Source organism: Puma concolor, chromosome A1 (assembly GCF_028749965.1).
Source record: "Puma concolor isolate L17-30 chromosome A1, mPumCon1.1.hap2, whole genome shotgun sequence".
NCBI lineage: Eukaryota > Metazoa > Chordata > Mammalia > Carnivora > Felidae > Puma > Puma concolor.
This window is the reverse complement of record NC_141667.1, coordinates 160,165,075-160,178,863: the sequence shown is the minus strand read 5'-3', so window position 1 is coordinate 160,178,863 and position 13,789 is coordinate 160,165,075.

Here is a 13,789-nt window from a genome sequence, read left to right as displayed (position 1 = left end):
GGAAAGAAAGAAAGAAAGGGAGAGAGAAGGAGTGGGAGGGAGAGAGGGAGGGAGGGAGGGAAGGAAAGAAGGAAGGAAGGAAGGAGAGAGACACACACAGAGAGAAGTAGAGCATGTAGAGACAGGGAGAGAGAAACAAAGAGATACAGAGTCGCCGAGAGACAGACTGAGAGAGAAACAGACACACAGACCCGAGGACACAGGCAGGGTCACTGCAGGTGGACAGCGGGTGGCTGGGGCAGCGGCATCAGGGCCACAGGAGGCAGGTGGTCATGCTTTTAAGGTGCTACAAGGAGGCAGGGTCGTATGTTTTTCCTCACGCGGTTCAGGGGGAGGAAGGCACGAGTTCCGCCAGCTGCGGCTAGAGTTTGCTGAGCGAGGGGCACGTGCAGGGCTCAGTATAGTGGCCAATTACCCGGCCGCCCGGTGCCACAGGACACAGGACATGCCACAGGACAAGCACCACACAGTGCACTCAGGTGCACGAGAGCTCTGCAGACATGAGGTTTGTTGGGTATGAATAGTTTCCTAGGCCTTTTTAGTAAAAAAAAAATAAAATTATCAAAATTGATGAAATGTAAAATTCTTCTCCCACTCTGATGGGCTTTTCATTAAAACTGGGTGATAAAAGGGGATCCTTGGGGGCGCCTGGGGGGCTCAGTCGGTTGAGCCTCCGACTCTTGATTTCAGCTCAGGTCATGATCTCATGGTTGTGGGTTCAAGCCCTGTGTCGGGCTCTGTGCAGACAGCATGGAACCTGCTTGGGATTCCCTCTCTCCCTCTCTCTCTCCCTCTCTCTCTCCCTCTCTCTCTCCCTCTCTCTCTCCCTCTCTCTCTCCCTCTCTCTGCGCCGCCCCCATTCTCTCTCTCTCAAAGTAAATAAACTTGTAAAAAGTGGGTGATAAAGGTACAAATACACAATTAATGCTTACATATTTATAGCTGTCATTTTTTGTTGATTTTTCAAAGAATTGAAGAAATGAAAACTGAATGACTCTATAGAGTTTGAAAGAGACATCTCAATACCTTTCATATTCTGGTCTTGAAAAATATTTCCATTTTAATCTTGTTAAGGCTGCACTTGAAAATGCCAAGACTTAACAGTTAACACACACTTGGAGAAAACTTTGTTGCATCCTTAATTTGTACACATGGAAATGGTGTATCCATTCAAGATGAGGTTTTCTTTCTTTCTGATTTAATTGGTGGGAGATCAGTTGCAAGACGGAGGGAAGGAAGGAGGGACAGTGAGTCACAGCCTCCCGCGCAGACTGGATGGCTGCTCGGTGCCCAAGGCCCGCCGTGTGCAGAGCGCGGGGAGGAACAAGGGGCGTGAGCTTTGGGGAGCAGCCCGGCTAGGACATGACTTGTGTCCCCAAACAGACATGTAGAAACCCTAACCCCCAGAACCTTGGAAGGTGAGCTTGATGGGAAACTGGGTTGTTGCAGATGTAATTAGCTGAGGCGTGGCCAGCCGGGAGCAACGTGGCCCTCCTCTAACTTGACTGTGTCCGCGTAAGAAGCAGACACGGGCAAGAAGGCCACACAAAGTGCAGAGACCGGACTGGTCTCCTCCCACAGACTGCCCACAAACACCAGAATCTGGGACGTGGCAGAGGGATTCCCCGCAGTGGATCTCCAAAGGCACATCCCCGCTGGCACTTTGACTCGGGGCTCCAGGCCTCCGGAGCAGGGAGAGATCACACCATGTGTGCACTCTGGAGCTGCGGCCCAGGGACACCGACCAGCGGGCCCGCAAGGCAACCGGTCCCTCCTCACCTCGCCGCCCGCACAGGTGCCGGTTCCCGTGCAAGGTGCAGGCTCCAGCCGCTCCCCCACTGAGGGTCCAGCAGAACCGGTCCACGGGGCCACGGGGACAGGCTCGGAAGCAGGCGCTTCCAGGGGCCCCCGAACAAGGGCGGTTTGCAAAGGTGGAGCAGTGTGCAGGGAAACCAGGAGGCTGGTGTGGGGCCCACCTTCCCACCCCCAGGCCGAGGGATGGGGGGGGCAGCAGTCACCAGACCCAGGTCGGTGGGGGCAGGAGGTTGTGCGTAGAGAAGCATGAACCTGCCCTGAGAGCTGGGCAGCCGGGCAGGCGGTGGGGGGAGGGGAGGGGCACCGGGCAGAGATGGGCCTGCCTGGTGGGTGCCCAATCCTGCTTCTGCGTCTGTACAAAGCACGTGTGGCCTCCAAGTCACCTCTGCCTCCCAGGGGAAGGGGTGGGGACAGATCAGCAGGCCGCATGGGGAGGGGGCCCCACAGCACAGTGACGTCTTCTGTGGAAGGCAGTACAGAGGGATGGCGGGAAGCTCTAAAGACCAGGACCCAAAGTGCCCACCCAACTCTCCACTTCACTGGGGTTTGCAAGCTGACTCGGTGACTTTTTTCATTTGCTGACGAAGCCAGCGGTTCCTCTGGAGTCCCGACCCCCCATTTGGTCACCCCTGGCCGGGGTCAGCCCGGGCGCCTGGGGAGCCGCAGACACGGTGTGCGGCCTGTGCTGATAGCCCGATGTCCCTGGTGCTGGCGGGATGTTGCGTCAGGCCGTGCGGAGGGGAGGCCTCGGTGGGACCCATTTCAGCTCTGACCGCACCTGCGCAGGGCAGTGTCGCTGCCTGTCAGTCCCCGCATCAGCGCCAAAGCTGCAGCACGTGGGCCGGTCCCGCCTTGGACTTATTCTAGCGCCCACACTCAGGTAGGTCTTGGAGCCTGTGATTCCCCCTGGGGCCGCAGAGAGGCTCAGGCGTGTTGTTATCCCCGTGCCCAGAGCCCCGCAGGCCCCCTGACCAGCAAGCCCCAGGCGGGACCCTTCTGCTAGACTCCCAGCAGCCAGGACGACCTCAGCAGACGCTCCCACCGCCGCTGGTCCACGGGGCCTGGCCCAGGGTGGGTGCGAAAGTGAGGCCCGCTGCGCCAGTTCAGACCAGCGTCCCAGGAGGTGGGGGACTGTCCCCAGTTCACTCCCAGTCCTCCTCCGAACGCGTGGGGTGAAATCATGCAATCTGAGTCTGAACGTAAAGATTAATAAATGAGAAATGAAATCAAAACTCCTCATATATCAAATGCACCACTGCGAGGGAGACGGGACTTTAAATGGATTCATGTAGACACATTTCAAAACGGGCAATTTGGATATTAAAACGCAAACGCTATCAGTGGCTTTGGGGAGCAAAGCCAGCTCAGCCGGCTGGGGACAGGCCACTGCACACCCCTTCCCCCAGCCCGCTCGCTCAGATGCCCCCCCTCGGCCAGACTTGCAGCATTGCCTCACGATCCTGGGTTTGTTCTGTGTTCCTCCCACCCCTTCGGGATGGGACCCTTGCCTCAATTTGCCTTATTTCCACAGCACTGAGTACAGTGCTGGTGTAGGACTTGACAGGGGTGGGGGAGGGGGTAGCAGGGAAGAGAGGAAGAGCGAGGGGAGTGAGGAAGGGAGGGGGGAGAAGAGGGGGAAGGGAGGAGGGGGAGGAAAAGAGAAGGGGAAGAGAGAGGGAGGGGAAGGAGAGAAAAGGGGAAGGGAGGGAAGGGGAGGGGGAGGGGAAAAGAGGAGGGGAGAAAGGGGAGGAGAGGGGAAGGGGAGGGAGGGGGGAAGAGAGGGGAGAGGGGGTAGAGGAGAGGGGGAGGGAGGAGAGGGAGGGGAAGAGGAGGAGAGCGAAGGGGAGGGGAGGGGGAGGGGAAGAGAAGGGGGAGGGAGAGGGCAGGAGGGGGGAGAGAAGGGGGAGGGAGAGGGCAGGAGGGGGGAGAGAAGGGGGAGGGGAGTACAGCAGGGAGAGCATCTGGGGAGTGATGCTCCCAGACTCCGCCGTGGGAGCGCCTGGCTGTCTCTGGGACAGAAGCGAGACCCGCTGCACTCCCGGGGTCCGACTGGGCACAGGCCAGGCCAGCTTTCCCTGTGATGTGGCCCCAGGCCCTCCCACAGACCGGCTGTCGAGGCTCTTGCAAACTTTTCTTTATTGTTTTTATTTTCACCGTCCCTTAACTTCGGTCTCTAGGAAAAAAGACACTCTAGGGGTGGGCTGAGGACGGGCACCAGTAAACAACTGAACAGTACAGTGTGGCTCCTCCGACCTTACGGGACGGCCCACCCGGGGAAGGTTCGCAGACAGTCACGGGCCACATCCACCTGCACGAGAGCCACTTCGGGGAGACCGGGACGTGGCCAGTGCCTTAGGACTTTGCCCCTAACAGGGGGCACAGGGGTCTTTGCCTCGTCCTGGTGCAGACTCACCAACACCTAGTCCCTGGTCGAAGAATCTGGTGCTGAGAGCCGGAACTCTCCAATTTAGCCGCTTGGGCTATGAAGCTCTAAGTTGGGGGCAAAAAGATTCTCCAGTCAGGGGAAATGTGTTATTTTACTTTGGATAAAAAGATGGCAGGCCCAGCCGTGGACGGCTCTAACCTGACCACGTCTCTGGGCCCCGCTGCTGTGGGGCGTCCACGGGACGGACACGGGGCCTGACCCAGCCAGCGCCCCCAGGGATCCATGTGTAATGTGGTGATTTTTGGGAGCTGGGCAGTGCTGGCTTCTCCTCCAGGATGCATTTGTGCTTAGAAACGGAGCCATCATTCTGTTCTCTGAGGAGTGGTGTTGAAGACAATTACTTAGGGATGTTCCAGAAATTCCCAAATACAAAGATTAATTATAGTCATTTTTAGATTTCATGAAAACAGTTGTTTAAGAGAAACGGCCATAAAACTGCTTTGTGATCACGCTCCATTTATCAAGGTACACGGAAATACAGTATAATTACTGTGGGGTTTTGGTTATTTGAATTAAGAAGTACTAAACTCATTTTGCAGCTATTTTGGGCAAGAGCAGGAAGAAATGACTAATATAATGAATGACTTCTTTTTGTGTGCAGCTTTCAAAATATGAGCCCTGTACTATAGGCCGTGTGTGTGTGTGTGTGTGTATGTGTGTGTGTGGTGAAGTCAAGTCTTTTCCTTTTTTTTAAAAAAAATTTTTTTTTGATGTTAGAAGGCAGCATTATATGGGAGAGGAGGGAGAGAAAGAAACGTGTCTCTAAGACGTGTGTCCCTTGAATGGCACTTCCTGGCACAAACAGGTCTTCAAACTCTTGTCATCTGTGGGAGCAGGGTGGGTTCTGCCCACTGGGCATCTCAGGAGCCAGGAGAGCTCTGCTCGGGTGCGTGGGGCTCCTTCTCCAGCAGAGCCGAGTGTGACCCCTTGTCCACGGGCACCATACTCGAGCCAAGGAAGCAAAGGCAGGGCTTGGTTTAAGACCATGTACAAAGGGGCGAGGATCTTTCCTTCTGAAACTGTGTTCTCAGGACCAGCCTCTGCTTATCTTCCTTCCCTCTCCGTAGGGCGTATCTGCCCGCAGCCGTCAACGTCGTCCTTTTCTTTAATCTGGAACATTATGACCGAAGAATTCCATATTAAGGTTCATCATGTACAGAATCATTTATTTCTTTCAATCCAGTTGGAGACTTCAGAAATCATCTTCTTTAGCCCTTACCTTAGTAGTATTCCCGAATAGACATGGCTTTTGAAGACAAAGATGGAGTTTTTATTTGTTTGTTTTTTGAGGGAGAGAGAGAGAGAGAGAGAGAGGCAGAGGGAGAGGGAGAGAATCTTAGACTCCGGGCTCTGCAGAGATCACGACCAGAGCTGAAATCAAGAGTCAGACTCTTAACCAACAGAGCCACCCAGGTGCCCCCAAAGATGGACTTTTAACAATAATCTGCAAAAGTTCCTTAGAATAAAGACATTTTTCTTCATGCCTAAGGGCACACGTCTTTTATAACTGGGCCCCCCGCCCTTCTCCTAAGGTCAGCAGGAAGGGGTCTGTTCTCACAGGGATGATGGGAGCTACCCCATCACGACTGCCTAATGTCTTTGACTTTTTTCACGACTCAAATTTTTTTGGTTAATTATTTTAGTTTCCACAGGTATTTCAGTGCTGAAAATATCACAAAGACTCTTCTTCCCCCCATGCTTAGCTGCCTTACCTAATATCATGGAAAGTCAGAGTGTTGCCCTTCTAGGTAATGAACTGCTGTCTCACTCGGATCCCCAGGCATTTTCCTGTTCACTTTTGCTAAGCAACTGTATCAATTAGCTACTGCTGTGTGAAAAATCACCCAAAACTCAGAGGCAAGAATTCTCACCTCGCAGATTCTGTGAGTCAGCAGTGAGGGAGTGACTGGGCTTGGTGGCTCAGCCCCGGGTCCCTCGTGAGGTTGTGTTGAGGATGTCAGCAGGGCTGCTGTCGCGTTTAGGTGATTCTTCGTGGGAGAACTGGCCGGTGACACGTGAGGAAGGTGATATTTGATGCTCACTTTTAAATTCTTCCCTACCCTGTGCAGAATCCACCCTAGACACAAATTTTTGATGCTGATAGCCTCAGACTTACAGCCACAGATGTTTATAGAGACATTATTATAAACCAGAAAACATTGGAAATACCCCACAAGGACCACTCTGGAGGTGTGATGGACCCAGTGCCTTGTGTGGCTGGCAGGGGGAGGGGGAAGGGGGCGTCTGCTTGGAGAAAGCCAGCTCTGGGCTTCAAGATACCAGATGAAGATAAGGCATTGAGGACACTGGAGCAAATGTGAGCAGGGAGAAGGCGGCTGTTTGAAGATCTCCGGAGGTGGGAAGGTGCAAAGGGACGGCGAAGGGGATAGTCCAGAGTTTCCTCAGTTTTCTCCTACAGGCAGTGGCTCTGGGGAGGCTGACTGTAGGCTACATGCATGGTGACCTAAATAAATACTAAAAAACGGAAAGCAAACTAAGAAAAAATGTCTGCAAACTAGAAAAATAAGAAGAAATCCACCAAAATGTCAATTGTGGTTATCTCTAGATGAGGTTGTAGGTGATTTCCCCTTCATTTAAGTTTTAATTTTAAAAAATTGCAAGTTTAAATTTAAAAAAAATTTAATGCTTTTATTTATTTTTGAGAGAGGGAGAGAGACAGAGCTTGAGCGGGGGAGGGGCAGAGAGAGAGGGAGACACAGAATCCGAAGCAGCTCCAGGCTCCGAGCTGTCAGCACAGAGCCCGACACGGGGCTCGAACTCAACAAACTGTGAGATTATGACCTGAGCTGAAGTTGGATGCTTAACCGACTGAGCCACCCAGGCGCCCACAAGTTTAAGTTTTTATAGGAAGGATGCATCAATTTTTAATATACCTTCTTTTTACCAAAACATTTTCAAAATTCGCGCAGTTATGGTCCCGTTGTTTTAGCGCACAGCTGTAGCAGTTTTGACAAATGCAAACGTGTAATCACCACCACAAGGGAAACACAAACCGATCCCGTACCCTGCCCACCCTTCAGGGATCTCTCCTCCCACCCTTTGTGGTCAAACCCCGGCGCTGCTCAGAGCCCAGGCCACACTGACTGGGTCTCTGTCCCTCCCGCCTTGCCGGTTCCAGAATGGCCCGTGAATGGAACCTTACAGAGTGCAGCCTCCTGGGTCTGGCTTTCTTGCACCTGAGCCGCCTGACCCACGGGACTGCGGGCTCCGTTGCTGTCGTTTGCGGGAACCAGCTTGTTTTCCCTCCCATCTGAGGGACGCCGGAGTTCTTCCCGGTGTTTGGCAGTTGCCAAAAAAGCTACTAAAAGCATTTGGGGGAGCGAGTTTTGTTTTCATCTGGATAACCGCGAAGGTGTAGGATTACGAGGGTTCCATCTTACGGTACGATCGTGTTTGTTAGAAGCTTCTGAACTGTCTTTCAGAACGGCCACACCATTTGCCTTGTATGAGAATTCCTGTCGCCCCATATCCTCATTGACACTTAGGAATGTAAGCGTTCTTTTTAGCCATGTAATTGGTACACTGAATATATTAAATGTAGAGGCATCTCCCTGTGCTTTTTACTTGCGATTCCCTGCCGACTCATGGTATTGAGCATTTTCTCATGTGCTTGTTGGCCATCGATATTATCTCTTTGGTAAAATCTGTGTTGAAATATTTTGCTAATTTTATTATCGCCTTGTTTGGTTTCTTGTCGCTGAGATTTGAGGGTTCCTTATATACTCTGTACACAAGTCCTTTGCCAGGCATGTGATTTACAAATATTTTTCCTAATCCGTATCTTGTATTTTTCTTCTCTTAAGAGTAACAGGGACAGAGCAGAAGTTTCTCAATTTTGACAAAGACCAGTGTATTCATTTATCCTTGTGGATTATGCTTCAATGTTGCATTTAAGACCTTTTCACTGAACTCAAGCTGACAAAGGTTTTCTCCTATATTTTCTACAATTTTTAAATTTTTTTAAATGTTTACTCATTTTTGAGAAAGAGAGAGAGAGAGAGGCAGAGCATGAACAGGGGAGGTGCAGAGAGAGAGGGGGCCACAGAATCTGAAGCAGGTTCCAGGCTCTGAGCTGTCAGCACAGAGCCTGATGGGCTCGAACCCACGAACTATGATGACCTGAGCCTAAGTTGGACGCTCAACCAACTGAGCCACCCAGGCACTCCTACAATTTTTATATTTTATGTTTTACATTTAGGTCTATAATCAATTTTGAGTTAATAGACAGTGGCTTTCTTTTTTTTCTTCATACAAAGTTAAATGGTCTTTGCACCTTTGTCAAAACTCAGTTGACCTGATCTGCGTGACTCTATCTCTGGGCTCTTTCCTTGTGATCTACATACCCCTGGTTTCTCCATGACACCATCTGGATTCTGGGAGCTTTAAAGTAGGTGTCAGAATCAGGTAGTTTTAATTTTGTTCTTTTTCAAAATTGTTTTCATGTAAATTTTAGAGTCAGTTTGTCTATCCCTAAAGAATCTTGCTGGGGTTTGGATTGGGATTGCCTCGGCCCTGCAGCTCAGTTCTGGAAGAGTTGACGTGCTGACCACAGTAAGCCTGCTGGCAGTGCACGTTTTCTGTTACTTTGGGCCTTTCATTTCTCTCATCAGTGCTTGTAGTCGGCACACAGACCCCGCCCATATTAAGTGGTACAAATAACTGAATATTTCATTTGCGTGCTACCGTTGAAATGATAGTTTTTTAAAAGTTTTATTTCCAGTTGTTTATTTCTAGTACCTAGACGTACAATTGATGTTTTTTGTGTATATTGGTGACGTATCCTATGACCTTGCTACCCTCAACTAGACCTCATAGAGATTCCACAGGATTCACGGTGGAGACGACCACGCCTTCTGTGAATGGGGACAGCCTATTTCTTCCTTCACAATCTGCAGATTATGTTTCTCTTCTTTGCCTAGTCTCGCTGGTAAGGATTTCCGGTATGATGTCAAATAGCACGCGGAAGCGGTAAGAGCAGACAGTCTTCCTTTGTCCTGAAGCATTCCCTCTTTACCCTTAGGTCCGATGTTAGCTATAGGTTTTTCACAGATTTCCTTTACCAGGTTAAGGAAGTTCCCTTCCTAGTTTGCTGAGGGTTCAAATCGGGCATGAGTCTGCTTCCCCCACACCTCATGAGATGGTCACGTGAGTTTTTTTGTTTTGTTTGTTAGCACAACACCATGTTTATTGATTTCTAAATGTTGAGTCTACCTTGCATTCTTGGGATAGACCCCACTTAGTCATGATATATTGTTCTTACTACAAAATGCCAAATTTTATTTGCTTTTTTTTTTTTTGCTGAGGACTTCCATGTCTAACGCCCATGAAGAATATTGGTCTGCAGTTTTCTCATCATGTCTTTTCTGTGTTTTGTAGCAGGGTAACGCTGACCTCATAATGTAAGTTTGGAGGGCTCCCGCCTCTTCTATTTTCTGGAAGAAATTGTGTAAACTAGTCTCATATTTTGCTTAGAGATCAGATGGGATTTTCCAGCGAAATTATCTGAGTTTAGAGGATTTTTTTTTAAGTTTTCAAGTATGACCACCATTTCTTTAACAGATATGGAGCAATCAAAGTTATCTCTTTCTTTGTCAGTGGCTTTGGTTGTCTTTCAAGAAATGGGCCATTTAATCTAAGCAATTAGGTGAAAGAGTTGTTCAGAGCATTTCCGTATTGCATCTGTAGTGTCTCTTGGCCTGTAGCACACAGCCTGTCTCTCTTCCTCCTGATGCTCGTCTGTTTTTCTTGGTCGGTCCAGCTAAGATCTTACCATTTCTTAAGTCTCTCTAAAGAACCAGCTACTGGTTTCATGAGTTTCCTCTATGGCTTTCTGCTTTCATTCCATGGATATCTGCTTTATGATTTTCTTCACTTTGGTTTACTTTGCTCTTGTTTTTCTAGCTTCTTAAGGTGAGAGGCTAGAATCATGCTTTGAGATATGATTTATTTTTATTAAAATTTTTTTAACGTTTATTTGTTATTGAGAGACAGAACATGAGCAGGGGAGGGGCAGAGAGAGAGGGAGACACAGAATCCGAAGCAGGCTCCAGGCTCCGAGCTCTCAACACAGAGCCCGACGCGGGGCTGGAACCCACAAACCACAAGATCATGACCTGAGTGGAAGTCAGACACTCAGCCGTCTGAGCCACCCAGGTGCCCCCTCTCCTTTTTTTAAGAAGTGGCTTCAAAAGACAAGTGCCCTACCAAATGATCTTTTAAGATTTTTTAAAATTGTTTTTAATGTTTATTTATTTTTGAGAGAGAGAGAGAGAGAGCATGAGCAGGGGAGGGGCAGAGAGAGAGGGAGACACAGAATCGGAAGCCACTCCAGGCTCTGAGCTGTCAGCACAGAGCCTGATGCGGGGCTCGAACCCACAAACCGCGAGATCATGACCTGAGCTGAAGTCGGACACTTAACTGACTGAGCCACCCAGGTGCCCTAAGATATTATTTATTTTTAGATGTGAGCATTTAAATCTATACTCTTTGGGACAACTGGGTGGTTCGGTTGATTGAGGATCCGTCTCTTGATCTCAGCTCAGGTCTTGATCAGGGTTGTGAGTTCAAGCCCCGTGTTGGGCTCCACGCTGGGCATGAAGCCTACTTAAAAATACATACATATTCTTTGTCTAAGCCCTGCTCTAGCTGCATCCGTCTATTTTTGATATGTTGTGTTTTAGTTTTTATTCAGATAAAAATATTTTCTAAGTTTCCTCGATACCTTCCTCTTGACCTATGGGTGATTTAAAAATGTGTTGTTTAATATCCAAATAATCAGGAATTTTCTGGCTATCTTCCTGTGAGTGATTTCCTTCTTAATGCCATTGTGTTTGAACAATGGAGTTTATATGGCTTCAATTCTTTTACATTTGTAAGGGTGTGGTTAACGGTGTGCGGCAGGAGCGTCCAGCGGGCGCCCCGAGGGGCACTGCTCTGTGACGCTGGCTCTGCACTAGGCGGCTTCCTGTCTACACTGTCCGCAGGTGGCCCAACCGGCTCAGGGCTGGCTTCCTTCGATTGTTTTCCTCTTTGAAAATTGGCCAGAGGCAGTTTGCTCTTTGCATGTCAAGTAAGTTTGGATTCTATTCTGGACACTTTGAATGATATATTGTGAGACTCTGGATCTTGTTAAAATCGTCTTGAGGACGTTGATTCTTGTTTGTGGTTTGTTGCATCAGGCAATCCACCTGGTTAGGTTCCAAACGTAAATTCCTCCTGACTTCTATGGATGGTGATTCCAATGCCAGTTACGTTTGCCAAGCCTGCGCGCTGCTGCCTGGGACTGGACCCCACCTGCTCCGTGTTGGTGGGTTCTGTCACGGCTCAGGTCCCACAGCCCTGCCCATGCTTCTGGCGTGTTGCTGGCATGTGAGTTGATACAGAACCGGGGAATCCCTTTCTCCCTTCTGGGATTTTGCCCACACTTGACAGCATCTCGTGGCCCCTTTTCCAAATGTCTCTGGCCAGATAAATGCGATCCTCTCAGAATCTCTCCAGAACTTTGGCAGTTTCAGGTCCAAAGAACAATGGAAAGAGAGAGAGAGAGAGAGGTAACAGGTGTTTCTTTCATTCTTCACAGAAAAGTCCTTTCCCCTGAGTTCACAGAGATGGGTTTTCTCTTGGGATCTTAGGGGGTAGCACCATTACTGTGACAGTGTGGGTTCAAAAGTGGGGCTGGCCTCAGGGCAGGGCCAGAAGAGAAAAATTCACACACACAGAGAAAAACAGGGATTGTCCCCAGATTGTCTGGTGCACGAGGCTGACTTTTGCCAATCCTCTGGGAAAAGTTGGGTTGTCTCTTGTCCTTGCTGCACACCTGAAAGATAAGGAGGTCTCTGGTGAGTGCGCCCTTGGGTCAAAGCTGACACATACGGAAAGGGGACACCGGGAAACTCGGCGCAGACATACGGATTGTTCTCCCGGTGGGGAGACTGCCCAGCCCGCTTCTCTTGCATACTGCTGAAGGCATGTGGTATTTTGTTCGGAGTCTCTGGTTACGTCGGGGAGCCCAGACAACAGTGCTTCACAGCCTCTTGGCCTGCACAAGCCCCATTCATTTTCCAGCTCTTCCTCACTTTCCAACACGAAAATCTGTTCTAAGTTCAAGACCTGACATCAGATTTTCTCCGAGGAGTCTTGCTTCCTTTGACAAGAGTTTACACATGCGGATCTGGGTGGCGGGGCGCTCCCTGCTCGCGACGCTTCTGGGACTGAGGTTAGGGACTCACAGGGCACCTCCGGCGTGAAGCACCCCTGCAGGGCCCTCCCTGCCTTCCCCACTCCGCACCCTTCCGCCTTTTCCTGCTCAGACCCCTGCTTCCAGACATTCCAAAGTATCTATCTGTTCACTGGCTCCCACCTCCAACAGGTGCGGCACGGAGGCAGAACCAGAGGGTCGGCAGAGCCCAGAAAGCAGAGTTCAGCGTCTCCACACTTCTTTTTAACGTACGTGGTTTCAAACTGGAACACACACACCGGGTGCTGTGAGCAGTCTCAACTGGCCCGCCTTTCGTCTCATTTCCACTCACCCCAGGGGCAAGGATTTTTGTTTGTCTGGGTTTCCCAGCTGGGGTTTCTTTTTACAAAATTGTGTGCGTGTGTGTGTATGTGTCCTTGTTTCCACTTCTTTCTCACAGAAAAGGTAACTTACACGTATACCTTGCCCTTGTCCTTCCCTGAGCGGACGGTGCTGGAAATTCCTCCAGGTCAGCTCACGAAAGGTCATTTGGGATGTGGCTCCCGTCCTGGCACACGCCTGGCCTTGCACAAGGGTGGCTTCTCAGCCACTGTGATAAAGCCCTGCCTAGAGCCCACTCTACCTTCTCCTCTGCTGTCTCCCCTCCTCCCGTCCTATCCACCACAGGCAGGAAATTCCAGAACTCCAGGGTGACCACCAGGAGCCCTCTGGTTCCCTGGTTGGCCCTCTGGCCCTCCCTCCTCCCCCTCCCCTCCTCCCTTTCCCCTCCTCCTCTCCCTCTCCCTCCCCCCTCCCTTTCCCCTCCTCGTCTCCCTCTCCCTCCCCCCTCCCTTCCCCCCCTCCTCCTCTCCCTCTCCCCTCCCTTCCCCCTCCTCCTCTCCCTCTCCCTTCTCCTCCCTTCCCCCTCCTCTCCCTCTCCCTCCCCCCTCCCTTCCCCTTCCTCTTCTCCCTCTCCCTCCCCCCTCCCTTCCCCCTCCTCCTCTCCCTCTCCCTCCTCCTCCCCCTCCCCCCCTCCTCCTCTCCTTCCCTTCCTCCTCTCCCAATCCATCCCTGCCTCTTCTCCACCATGGCTGCCTGATACAGATTCTTTCTGTTTACATTTTCTCTGACTTTTTATTTTAAATAAAAAAGCATGTTATACAAATCCTACAATCATACATTAACAATCAAAATAAAAATGCCCTGAGCAAGTAACAAAGGTCACAAGACAGTCCCACCAGGGAGGGAGCGGGCATCAGGATACAGGTGGGGGCACGGCAGGCAGGAGTCGGCAGGACACCGTTCACGCCAACACACAAACTGAGAGGCTC